Raw genomic sequence first — 13,426 nt, forward strand, 5'->3', positions numbered from 1 at the left:
CTTCTCCTCCTCTTCTTCTTCTCCTCCTCCTCCTCCTCCTCATCATCATCCTTCATCTTCTTCTCCTTTTTTTCTCCTCCTCCTTCTCCTCTTTCTTTTTTTATTAAGGTTTACTTTAGGGTTTGATTCAATTGTTCTACAACTCCTTGTCCTTTGTGATTGTGTGGTATACCTGCAATGTCCTTGATATTATATGCACAGAATTCATCTTACTGGAAACATGTTTTGGGACATTGTCAGTCTTTTGTTGTTCTTGTTTTTGTTTCCAATGTTTATTAAGTTCATTAATCACACTGATTTATTTTTCTTAAAACATCAACTAAGAACAATAACAAGATCAATCAATCAAAATTAGTCTACAGAATGTCATATTAAATTATAAATTGTATAACTCGTTAATATGTTTGGAGTTACTTAAAATTTATATTGAGAAAAATGTATTTTCAGTATTGCTGTAGACAAGCATCTACATAAGACTGTTAAATTGATTGTTGTTTTATATCAAACAACTTTTATAATACTCATTTTTATTGTTATAATGTTTTATAATTTTTAAAGAATATGACAAAAAAGTTATTGTAGGTATTGAAGCGGGGTCTCTGGGAGGAGACTGTTTCTATTTCTTTTGGGGATATGGGCCTGTTTAGATCATTTATCTGATCTTCATTTAACTTTGATACCTGGTATCTGTCTAGACATTGTTCATTGCATCCAGGTTTTTTGGTTTTGTTGAGTGTACGCTTTTATAGTAGGATCTCATGATTTTTTTGGATCTCCTCAGTTTCTGTTGTTATGTTTCCCTTTTCATTTCTGATCTTGTTAATTTGGATACTGTCTCTGTGCCCTCTGGGTAGTCTGGCTAAGGGCTTATCAATTTTGTTGATTTTCTCAAAGAACCAGCTCCTGGTTTGGTTGATTCTTTGCATAGTTCTTTTTGTTTTGATTTGGTTGATTTCAGCCCTGAGTTTGATTATTTCCTGCCATCAACTCCTCTGAGTGAATTTGCTTCTTTGTGTTCTAGAGCTTTCAGATGAGTTTTTCCCTAGGACTGCTTTCATTGTATCCCATAAGTTTGAGTATGTTGTGGCTTCATTTTCATTAAACTCTAGAAAGTCTTTAATTTGTTTCTTTATTTCTTCCTTCAACAAGTTATCATTGAGTAGAGCATTGTTAAGCTTCCATGTATATGTGGGCTTCCTATTGTTTATGTTGTTAGTGAGGAGTCACCTTAGTCTGTGGTGATCTGATAGGATGCAAGGAATTATTTCAATCTTCTTGTATCTGTAGAGGCCTGTTTTGTGACCGATGATTGTATGGTCAATTTTGGAGAAGGTGCCATGAGATGCTAAGAAGGTATATCCTTTTGTTTTAGGATAAAATATTCTATAGATATCTGTTAAATCCATTTGTTTCATAACTTTTGTTAGCCTCACTGTGTCTTTGTTTAGTTTGTTTCCATGATCTGTCCATTGCAGTGAGTGGGGTGTTGAAGTCTCCCACTATTATTGTGTGTGGTGCAATGTGTGTGGAACTTAGAGGTTCAGAATTGGTATATCTTAACTTGATGAGTATCCCTACTTATGTTTTTGATCACTTTAGGTTGAAAGTCAGTTTTATTTGATATTAGAATGGCTACTCCAGCTTGTTTCTTGGGAGTATTTGCCTGGAGAATTGTTTTCCAGTGTTTTATTCTGAGGTAGTGTCTGTCTTTGTCACTCAGGTGGGTTTCCTGTATGCAGCAAAATGTTTGGTCCTGTTTATGTACCCAGTCTGATAGTCTATGTCTTTTTACTGGGGAATTGAATCCATTGATATTAATAGATATTAAGGAAAAGTAATTGTTGCTTCCTGTTATTTTTGTTGGTAGAGTTGGAATTCTGTTCATATGGCTATCTTCTTTTAGTTTTGTTGGAAGATTACTTTCTTGCTTTTTCTAGAATGTAGTTTCCCTCCTTGTGTTGGAGTTTTCCATTTATTATTCTTTGAAGGGCTGGATTTTTATGGAAAGATATTGTGTAAATTTGGTCTTGTTATGGAATACCTTGGTTTCTCCATCAATGGTAACTGAAAGTTTTGCTGGGTATAGTAGCCTGTGCTGGCATTTGTGTTCTCTTAGGGTCTGTATGACATCAACCCAGGATCTTCTAGCTCTCATACATAGTCTCTGGTGAGAAGTCTGATAGGTCTGCCTTTATACGTTATTTGATCTTTTTCCCTCACTGCTTTTTTTTTTTTTTTTTTGAAATAGCGCAATCAAGCCCTTGTACTTTACTTTTGGGGTTCAGCATTCATATGTACATGAGAAAGCAAAACTGGATCTCTAGGTTACAATGATATTTGCATAACATAAACATTGTGGGAGGAGTCAGGAAGGAGTCTGGAGGGAGTCAGGGGTGAAGGTCACCTGCCGCTCCAATGTCTGCAGCTGTCCTCAGGCAGTAGGTGTTGTCGCAGGCATAGTTGTATCTCAGAGTGAACTTCTTGGGCAGCTTCTTTCAGAGATAAGCTGATAGTCTGCAGAAGGTCTTTTGTCTTAATTCCCCAGGTGACCGTCTCGGGCAAAAACCGCCAAAGTCTGGAGGCTGCACTGGGTGTGGGAGGAAACATTTTCTCCCTTTTTATTTAGAAAAAGGCAGGACTAAGGCATAAATATATATCATGGTTTTGCACGGGAATTTTCATGGTGCTTTGATGAATCAAACCTGTAGAAATATATCTACTGGCAGGCATCTTACCCATCTTGGAGAACACATACATCTAGTTTGAATCCTATATACAGGGCTCATTTTGTGTTTTCATAAATAAAAACACAGCCACATGACATGTGCCTCTGTCTTAGGTTGATTATTGCCAGAGACCTAGCCTGTAAAACACAGGTTTTCAAAATGCACCTTCTTCCCGTGCACCCAATGCCAAGACATGCCTTTATCGCCTACAAAGTCCATCAGTTGCCACAGTTTCTCTGAAAACAGCCTTTTCTGAAGTTCTCGAAGAGCTGCCATTGTGCTGGGGATGGGTGTAGCCTCCTGACTCAGTTGCAAATTACCAGTTCTAACTCAGGAAACCTAGAGAACAGGGTTTAATTCAAATGCAGATTAGTATGTTCAGTCTAGCAACTTCGCCATTTCGCTAGCCTTTTAGCATGTAAAAACTGCAGAAGTATCCAGGCCTGAGCTCCGTGTGTGAGCAGATGAGTTTCAATTGTTCTTTTAATTTTGGAAGAGCAAGCTTGAGATAAAAACTCAAAAGTTTAAAAGTAACATCTTGAGGATGTCTCCCACACTTTGCTAATTTGCAACTAAAGTGCCTGAGGCTTGGCCTTTAGGTGTAGAGGGAAGCCGCTGTTAACTTTTAGAAATAGGTGGAGGCTATTTCAGCCAAGTAAACTTTGTTGGCTAATAAAATGTTTAGCCAATATTTTTGGTATAAAAACATGTTTATTAAAAATATTTTGAATCTGTATCCACTTGACAAATCGATGTTTCAGGCAGCTATTGTGTTCCAACAAAAATGGAGCCTCTCCTCCAGATTAAAGTGGGGTTAAGATCATATGTGTTAGTAAGTGGAGTGACATGCCACTTTATCATGGCATAAAATTTGGAAATGTGTGGATGCCAATGGCGATCCATAGCAGACTGAACTTTAGCATCAGACTGCAGAAGAATATATATATATATAAATTTTTTAAAATACAAGCAAAAAACAAGGTATGCCTTAAAACAGGCAAAAAATGAAATATGCCTTTCAAAACAATTAAAAAATGAAATATGCTTTTTAAAAGAAGCAAAAAGCAAAATATGCTTTTCAAAACAAGTAAAAATGAGATATGCTTTTAGAGGTAACTTTGGAGTAGAGTGCATATTCCCCCTCCTTTTAATATTAAAAAATCAAAATTTCAAAGTGTGAAGTGCACATTGAGTAAATTATTGTCTCTGAGAATTATAAATTATTACAGTAATATGGGTAACATTAAATTGTTGACAAAATGTCTAAATGCTTGACTATAATAGTCAGTTCCATATTCTGTTTTAATCTGATTAGGAACATTAAAAATAGAAATATAATATAGATACAGAAATATCCAATTAATATTTTGTTGTTTTTATGTTAAGGTAATTGTAACTTGAAAGCCTGAGAAGGAATTAATAGTCACAAATGTATATTTTACTTTTAATTTTGAAATCAAAATTATATTCTTAAAAATGTCTAAATATCATAAGCAATTCAAAGCTCTGATACATGTATGTAGCCATATATCAATATACAAATTCTGAGAAATTCAAAGTCTTATCTTGTACTGAAGCAGAGACAAAAAAAATATACATAATATAAGGCTTTTAGCCATTTTCAAGGGCAACATTTTCTAATGATTACAAATTCACTAGAAATAAAGTCTTTAAAATTACTAGGATTTAGTGGGAAAAACAACCTCCTAAATACACAATAACTCTACTCCATGACCTCATTGACTCTCTATAAGTCTCAAGTTTAAAATTACTTTGAACCACACCTGGATAGAACTGAGATAATGCAGTTTTTGTCTTAAAAACATTTCCCTGAAGGCAAGGGAGAGGCAAAGCCTGGAAGACTTCCCTAGGCCTGGTTTGTAAAACAAAAGGAATGTCTCTCAGGCCTTACTGAGGCCTCTCTGTGCTTTTGCATTAACTCAAATGTAAATACTTCTCCGTGCATACCACCTGAGTTACACCCAAAGATTCCAAGGGCAATTTTGTTGTTTATCTTTGTTTCCTTCTCAAGTTGATTTTTACTTAAAACAGTTTTTATAACTTTGGTGCTGTAAAAGCATTGCTAGTTACAAAAAGAACCTCTGAACTATACTTAGTAAGCCTGGGTCATTCTGAGATAACTTCCCAGAGCATGCCAGGACTCTGTAAAGTAAAATCATGGTGTTAACTGATAAGCTATGTGGCACAGTGCCTTTACCATTCACCAACTTTACCAGTCACCAACTGTTTAAGTGAACAATGGTTCTGCTTGCAGGGTGGCACAGATGAGGGTAAGAATCTGGTTCATTGGTTGTGATGATTTTGAAAAGCATTCATCTCACAGAAAGAGTAACTTATAAAGTTCTCTTCTTTAAAATTGATACAATAGTTTCATAAATATCAAGGAAAACATTCAGTCTCACTCTTTGTTGTTCTCTTACAAGCCACCTTCCATGTTCATTGTCTATGTTTCTTTTGGCTGTATAAATAATTTTGAAATATGTAAGCTGTTCTGAAAATGATAGTATAGTGTAAAAATATCAAATAAACAATCCTACAAATAGAGAGGCTGAATTAGGAGAAGCATGATTTCAAGGCAATTATGTGGTACACAGCAAGACACTGTCAGGTACAAACAAGCAGAAAGTGTATATGGATTGTACAATATAGGACCTATTTCTCCAATTACCAAAGTAGAGAGACCACCGGATTGCTGGGATCCATGGCCTCAGCCATGGCCTTGTGGAAAATTACTGGCTTATATAAATAAGCTCTGAAGGAATTTTTGTGGTTAAACAGAGAAAACATTAGTGGACAGAGAGGACATTGTGACTGCTGGTTCCAGGAATTGAAGATTGCCTCCTGGCCTTCTGGAAGCCCCTGGGCTCTTCACCCCTCCCTTCCTTTTGTTTATGCTTATATAGCCACCTCTGAGTAAAGTTTTTCAGAGCTTGATCAGACAGCTGTCTTGCTCTCATTCTTCAAGTCTCTTGTCTCTTTTATTCTCTCTCCCCTGCCCTAGGACCCTGTTGAATACCCCCCACAGGCCAGGGGCAAATGGTGCCCAATGTGGCCTTTGGGTCTGGGGTCTGAGAGAACATGACTCTTCGAAAGGATGTCTGCCTCCCAGGATTGCTGCTTCATCAGGAAGTGAGTGAAGATTCACGCAGAGATCGCCACAGGGTCACCTGCCTGTGAAACTGATCTGAGAAAGGTAAAAAGAGTGGGTAGGCTATGGGACAAGCATTAAGTAAACAGGAATTGTTTTTAAGGGGTCTCAATGAATTCCTCAAGACATGAGGAATACAGGTTAAGAAAAAGGATCTTAATTTTTTTTTTTTTACTTTATTGGGGACATGTGTCCTTGGTTTCCCCTTGAGGGAACAATAGATGAGAAAAGATGAGCTAGAGTCAGGGATTTTTAAAAAGGCTTTTATAAGACTTTTGGTCCTGAGAAGGTTCCTGTGCAAGCCTTTTCTTATTGGAATCTTGTTAATGAAACTTTGAAAGTTTATAAACATTGGTCAGATATTCAAGAAGTAGTTAAAGAGGGAGAGAAAGTCCTACAACATATATCTAGAACTCCATCTCCATCCCTATGCCCAAGCTGGAAACTCCTGTGACCGCAATGGCTGATGGAGCTTCCACAGAGCTTGTAGCTGCCATCTCTTCTGCCCGAGTAGCCCCTATCAAAATGTATCCCTCCCTTACAGCCTTAAAGATCCTAGAGAGGGATAGGCCCACTGATACACTCTCCCCTAAAGATGAGTCTTCCTTAGAAGAAGAGGCAGCCAGATATCGCAATCCTGATTGGCTGCCTCTTCCCCCATTGTGTGCCCTGGTCCTTGATTCAATCGATGATTATACCACCAAGGCCAAAGCTCAGCTTTCCCATAAAACAGCCTCCCTTAGAAAACTGTTACAAGAGAAAAGGGAATGTCTCCAACTCATAAAAGAATTAAGAGACCTCAATTTAGAATTAAGCTCCCTCTCCTTGCCTTCCTTTGATCTCCCGGTCACCCCTAAAAGTAAATTGAAACCAAAAACGATGAAGCCTGTCTTGGCCTTTCCTGTTACAAGAAGTAAAACCCAAGAACTTCCTGATACTACCAATAAAAAGTCTGTCCTATTGGGTGAGGAGGGCCTTTCTGAGGAGGAGGAGGAAAATGGAGGGATGGCACAATCAGAGAATGAGACCTCAGATAATGAAAATGAGGCCTCGGGCGATTCGGAGGCTGAGAGAGAAGGAAGAAAAGATCAGAGGTACTGCAGCTTGGGTTTTAAACATGTTAAAGACCTTAAAGTGGTAGTGACAAATTACGGTTCCATGGCTCCTTTTACGCTGTCTCTAATTGAAAGCCTCAGTGATCCCTGGCTTACTCCTAATGACTGATTTTCTATGGTCTGTGCCACCTTATGGGTGTGTGTGTGTGTGGGGGGGGTGATTATGTTCTTTGGAAGACTGACTTCGTTGAAAATTGCCGAGAGACTACACTCCTCTATTCTGAGAGTAAAACTTCAAAAAAAAAAAAAAATGGACCATGGACAAACTCTTGGGATGGAATCCCTGCGATACTAATGAGAGGCAGGCTCAGTTCCCTCCTGGCCTCCTGGCCCAGATCCAGAATGCAGCCCTTAAGGCTTGGAAGCGGCTCCCCCCTAAGGACTCGGCCACTACTTCTATTGCTAAGATTTGTCAGGGTCCTGATGAACTGTACAGCAGTTTAATTTCTCATCTTACCTATGCTGCTGAGAGGCTCATTGGCCAAGATGAAACTGAAAGCCTTTTTCTAAGGCATCTCACATTTGAAAACACTAACTCTGTCTGCCAGGCTGTCATATGCCCCCCACCCCCCATTGTGGCGCTGAATTTTCTGATTATATTAAATTGTGTGCAGGCATTGGTTCTACCCATGATATGGGACTCGGCATTGGTGCCAGTTTTAAAGATTTTACTTAGGATAGCCAACCTAGGACCTGCTTTAACTGCAAACAGCCAGGTCATTTTTCCAGAGACTGCACAGTACCAAAAGCCATGTGTGCTCCACCTAACTCATGCCCTGCTGTAAACCAGGAAGGTACTGGGCTTCTGAGTGCCGTTCAAAAACCTATTCACAAGGAAACTCTCTGTCTTCGAAACAGGGAAACTTACAGAGGGGCCAACCTCTGGACCCAAACCAGAGACCAAACCCTGGGGCTGTCAGGTTTGTCCCTCAGACACTGTGCCCTCCAGCTCCTCTATTGCCTCCCTCTACAGAGCAAGTGCAGAAAGGGCAGGATTGGACGTCTGTTCCTCCACCAATACAATATTGACCCCTGAGATGGGAATGCAAATGTTACCCACTAGAGTCCTTGGCCCTTTGCCCCTAACACTTTTGGGCTCCTCCTTGGATGTGCCAGTTTGAGGCTCAAGGGCCTGAATATCTTCCCCGTTGTTATTGATAATGATTATACATGTGAGATAAAGATTCTGGGTTTTCCCACGTCTGGCCACCTGACTATAAAAGTGGGACAGAGAATTGCTCAGCTGCTTCTCATCCTCTTTAACTGTTCCAATCAAAAGTTCATCCTGGAGTCTAGGGGCTCTGGTGGACTTAGCTCATCAGATATTTATTGGATCCAGCAGATTACTCAAGATAGACCCCTACTCAAATTAAAATTGGAAGGAAAAAGATTCGAGGGATTGATGGACACTGGAGCTGATGCCTCAGTAATATCAGATAAAGATTGGCCCCCTTCTTGGCCCCTCACACCATCCTTGACTCATTTAAAAGGTATTGACAGAACTCAAACCCTCGATGAAGTTGTAAGATCCTCACATGGACCGATGAAGGGGCAATTCTGGCATTGTTCAACCCTACATTTTGGCCAAGACATACTTGCTCAACTAAATCTTACTATGTGCAGTCCAAATGAGGTTCTTTCCCATCAAATGTTAAAATAGGGTTTTCGACCCGGCCAAGGATTAGGAAAGTATTCATAAGGGATGAAGGAGCCCGTCCCTGTGATTGAAAAATTTGATTGCTTATGAATTGGGGCTAAAAATTTACCCTAGTGGTCATGGACATTCTGTACCCCATGCCGATAAAATTACATGGAAAACCAATGAAGCTGTGTAGGTTGATCAATGGCCACTAACTTCTGAAAAATCAGTTGCAGCAACAGTATTAGTACAGAAACAACTCGCTGCCGGCCAGCCACATTGAGCCCACCACCTCTCCCTGGAACACGCCTATCTTTGTCATTAAGAAAAAAATCTGGTAAATGGTGACTGTGGAAAGATATGAGAGCCATCAGTAAAACTATGGTCACTATGGGTTTCCTGTTGCGACCACCCTCGACCAGCAAGAATGACTCAACATACACTCGGGCTCTTCTCATGCAGTTTAATCAGGAACCTTGAAGAATCTTCTGACCACGAGGAAAGCCAACCCACAGGTTAAATACTGTATGGTCAGCCACCCAAGTAAAGCCACGTGGTGCTATCTTACAGGCCCACACAGCGGAAGCAAGCCAGTTGACTCAGCCCATAACCAAGTAAGGAGTTGTTTACTTCGACAGCGCTCGCCATCAGGCTGTTGGGAGTGGGAGAGTGTGGGGGGTGGGGGGGAGGGCGCGGAGGCCAGCGCCATCTTTGGGGTGTGGCGCACCGCAGCTCTCCACAGTTTCTCACTCTTGTGGCCAGCCCTGTTGGTTATTTTAAGATAATAATAGACCTTAAGGATTGCTTTTATACAGAGCACCCTGAGGATAGACAATGAAAGCACTAAAGGCAAAAGACTTTAGTCTGCCTATCACCAATTTTAAAGGGCCCATTCCTCACTTTCAGTGGAAGGTTCTGCCTGAGGGAATGGCTAACAGTCTTACACTGTGTCAGAAATTTGTAGCCCAGGTGGTTGATCCTTTTCGTGAGTTATGGCCCTTCATTTGTCTCATTTATGGATGATATTATTTTGGCTGGCTTGGTGGTACCCAATTGCTTTATTGCTGCCAAGAACTGTCTCAGAAACTGTCAGACAAGGGACTCCAGATCGCCCCTGATAAAATTCAGCTACAAGATCCCTATTTTTACCTGGGTTTTGAGCTTTGTCACCAAAAAATTGCCACTCAAAAGTTTCAGCTCCAGATAGGACATTTGAAAATGCTCAATGATTCCCAAAAATTGCCCGGAGACATAAAATCCGCCTGCCTCTGCCTCCCGAGTGCTGGGATTAAAGGCATGCACCACCACAGCTCAGCTATTAAACCTCTTTTTGATGTCCTTAAAGGAGATCCTGATCCTTCCTCTCCCTGTTTTTTAACCCCTTCAGCTAGACAAACCCTTCAGCGAGTGGAGAGAGCCATCCAGGAGCAGGGAGTTTCCTTTGTTTCCTACCAATCTCCACTTCTGTTTGTCATTTGTGACACCTCTCAAACACCCACTGGAGTGTCGTGGCAGCGTGGACCACTTCTCTGGGTCCAACTTTCAGCATCTTCCACCAGGATACTCACTCCCCTATACTTCCTTGGTAGTGAAACTCATTGTTTTAGGATAGTCACCAGTTTTTTTGGCAAGGACCTTGACAAGGTGATTGTACCTTACTCCAAAGACCAATTAAATTGGCTTATGAAAAATAATGATGAGCGGCCCATAGTTCGTTCCTCCTTTTTAGGAGAAATTGATAACCATTGCCCTGGTGATAAATTGCTTCAATTTGTTAAACTCCACCATTTTATTTTTCCTAAACTTACCTCTTCTCATCCTATACCCAATGACTGGTGCTTACTGATGGGTCCTCTAATGGCTTGGCAGACTATGTGGTTGATGGACAGGACACCTCTCTCCTCTCCCCCTTTAAGTCAGCCCAACTTGTTGAGCTTTTTGTTTTTATTGAAGTGTTTCGGTTGTTGATGGATCGCCCTTTCAATTTGTATACTGATAGTGCTTATATTGCTCATTCTGCCCCTGTTCTTGAAACGGTACCATTTATTAAGCCTTCCACAAATGCTGCCCCTCTATTTGCTCAACTTCAAGAATTGATTGCTGCCAGGTGCTACCCCTTTTCATTGGAAATTTGTGTGCCCATTCTGATTTGACCGGCCCCTTTTCTAAAGGAGATTCCTGTGCAGATGCTACCACTCATTTGACTTTTCCCATATTAGTAGGTTCTGTGGAACAAGCAAAAAAGGGCCACGCCCTACATCATTTAACTGCTCAGACCCTCTGCCTACTTTTTAAAATCACTCAAGAACAGGCTTGCTAGATTGTTAAATAGTGTCTTGCTTGTGTGACACTTCTGCCTACTCCACACCTGGGCATTAACCCCAGAGAATTGGTTCCAAATGAGATGTGGCAGATGGATATTACACACATCTCAGAATTTGGTAAAATCAAATACTTTCATGTTACCATAGATACCTCTAGTGGATTTATCTTTGCTTCCTTACATACTGGGGAAGCCTCTAAAAATGTCATTGCCCTTGTCTTGACTTGCTTCTCCATTATGGGAATGCCTAAAATTATCAAAACTGATAATGGCCCAGGATATACTAGAAATTAATTTCAAGAATTCTGCTGCCAGCTACAGATCAAACATATTATAGGCTTCCCTTACAATCCTCAGGGACAGGGCACTGTTGACCATGCCCATCAGACCATCAAAAATACCCTACACAAACTAAAGAGGAGGCAGTTATACCCATAGAGGAGATACCTCCAAGAATCTCCTCTATCATGCTCTGTTTGTCCTTAATTTTCTGAATTTGGATGCCCATGGCAAGTCCTCCAGGATCGCCTTTGGCACCCTGAAATGGCAAATAATTATGCTAAAGTCTTTTGGAAAGATCCTCTCACATTCAGGTGGAATAGCCCTGACCCAATCCTTATATGGGGTAGAGGCCCAGCCTGTGTTTATGATACCAGGGCAGGAGCTGCCAGATGGCTACCAGAATGATTGATAAGATCAATTGATAATGAAAAAGAATCCAGGGAACCATCTGTTCTCTGTGAATTTCAGTTTCTCCTTTTCTTTCAGGAAAAATGAAGGTAGTTGGAAAACAAGGGACCCTCCTGTGGATGATTCTCCTGTGCCAATGGGTATCTGTGATAAATACTGGTAATAGAGAGATCACCTCACCATTTGTCTGGCACTTTTATATGACAGAGAATTATACCAATTATGCCAAGACAAAAAATCATGGCCACATTTTAACCATGGGTGACTGTCCATCATAGGGATCACAAAATCCCATACTTTTAAATTTTACAGATTTCAAGGCTCAACCTAGAAAAGCTGCCCCTGCTTTATGCTTTTTGTATGATCAGTCCTTTTCTGACTGTATAAATAGATGGATTGAAGAAAATGTGGGCTACCCCTATTGCTCCTGCAATATCCATACTGTCAAAGCCCTAAGAGGTTCTGAGGTTATTCTTCAGCAGCCTTATAATAGCCATAAGTTTTTTTCATATGGTCACAGGCTATACATGGGTCACATGGGATCCTGAGGATTCCAGATGGACCTTGCCTGTGAAAGGAGCTATGTATATGACACAGAATTCATCCTGGCTCAGCAGCTGAATTTATGTTTCGTGTTCCATCGTTCAAGTTCAAATAACACTCCATACTGAAATACAAAATAAAGAAAAAGAGCTGAACACACAGCTCTCCACATTGTCCACACATCACCCTTTTTTCCTGGCTATCTCTCTTAAGAGAGGGCCTGATACTTGCCAATATTACTGGATTAGGAAACGTCTCAGCCTGTTTCCTTTGTGCTGCATTAGGATGCCCTCCTTTGACAGCTTTCCCTTATCCCATCCCTTTGAATATGTCTGATGCCAGTCCTAAGACCTTTTCCCCAATTTTTGAAGTATCCTTGTTTTTGATCCCTGAACAATTTAAATTCTGCCATACCAGTCCCAATGACAATTTGTACAATCAAACTAGATTGCCTAGTCAGGATGTGATTGCCCCTGAAGGGTTCTTTTTTTTTTTTTTGGTGTAATGGCACCATTACTACAAATCTTTCCAAAAACAAAGACAAATTGCTGTGTCTTCCTGTGACCCTAGTTCCTCCGTTGACCTTGCTAACTCCCGCTAACTCCTTGCTAGCTCCTTTATTTGAGCTGGAATAGCCCTCCCCCATTAGAATGAAGCAAGCTGTTTTCCTCCCTTTAGTGGCCAGCACCTCCTTGGTAACCTCTGTTGTGGCTGCCAGTTTGGCCGGAGGGCCTTTAGCACATTCTCTTCTCACCACTGCCAAATTTTCCCAACAATTTGCATTGGTGGTGGAAGCCTCTGCTGAATCATTAGCTTCATTACAGAGACAGATAACTTCCCTCACCCAAGTTGCCTTACAGAATCGACAGGCACTTAATTTGCTGACCGCTGAGAAGAGTGGCACCTGTTTATTTCTGAAAGAAGAATGCTGTTTTTACGTAAATCAGTCCTGCGTAGTGGAGACTCGGGTCCAACAGTTACACAATCCTCCATGTTCACCCTCTTGATGCCCCTCCTTGGACCTTTAATAAACACTTTATTATTAGTAACCTTGGGGCCTTCGATTTTTAACAAAATTACTGGTTTTATAAAACAGCAGATTGATTCCATGGCATCAAGACCCTTGCAAATTCGTTATCATAAACTTGATTTGGCTGATAGAGGCCTTGCCAAACCTGAGGTTGATAATTCTCCTTTAGGAGCTGCATAGGATTCAGACCT

General features: G+C 40.6%; 2 long non-coding RNA genes across 2 annotated transcripts in view; both read left to right on the forward strand.

Annotated features, from left to right (window-relative positions):
- The window catches only part of LOC116076364, a 16,314-nt gene extending 7,156 nt beyond the window's left edge, over positions 1 to 9,158 (forward strand). Inside the window, exons 2-3 of the long non-coding RNA XR_004112919.1 lie at positions 5,749 to 5,940; positions 9,112 to 9,158. This is a non-coding gene — a long non-coding RNA (uncharacterized LOC116076364). The remainder of the gene's footprint in view (positions 1 to 5,748; positions 5,941 to 9,111) is intronic.
- A 55-nt stretch (positions 9,159 to 9,213) lies between these two features.
- LOC116076365 lies at positions 9,214 to 11,841 on the forward strand. The gene is made up of 2 exons (XR_004112920.1): positions 9,214 to 9,263; positions 11,741 to 11,841. It is a non-coding gene; the product is annotated as an uncharacterized LOC116076365 (long non-coding RNA).
- The last annotated feature ends 1,585 nt before the right edge of the window (positions 11,842 to 13,426 follow it).

This window comes from Mastomys coucha, unplaced genomic scaffold (genome assembly GCF_008632895.1).
Source record: "Mastomys coucha isolate ucsf_1 unplaced genomic scaffold, UCSF_Mcou_1 pScaffold4, whole genome shotgun sequence".
Taxonomy (NCBI): domain Eukaryota; kingdom Metazoa; phylum Chordata; class Mammalia; order Rodentia; family Muridae; genus Mastomys; species Mastomys coucha.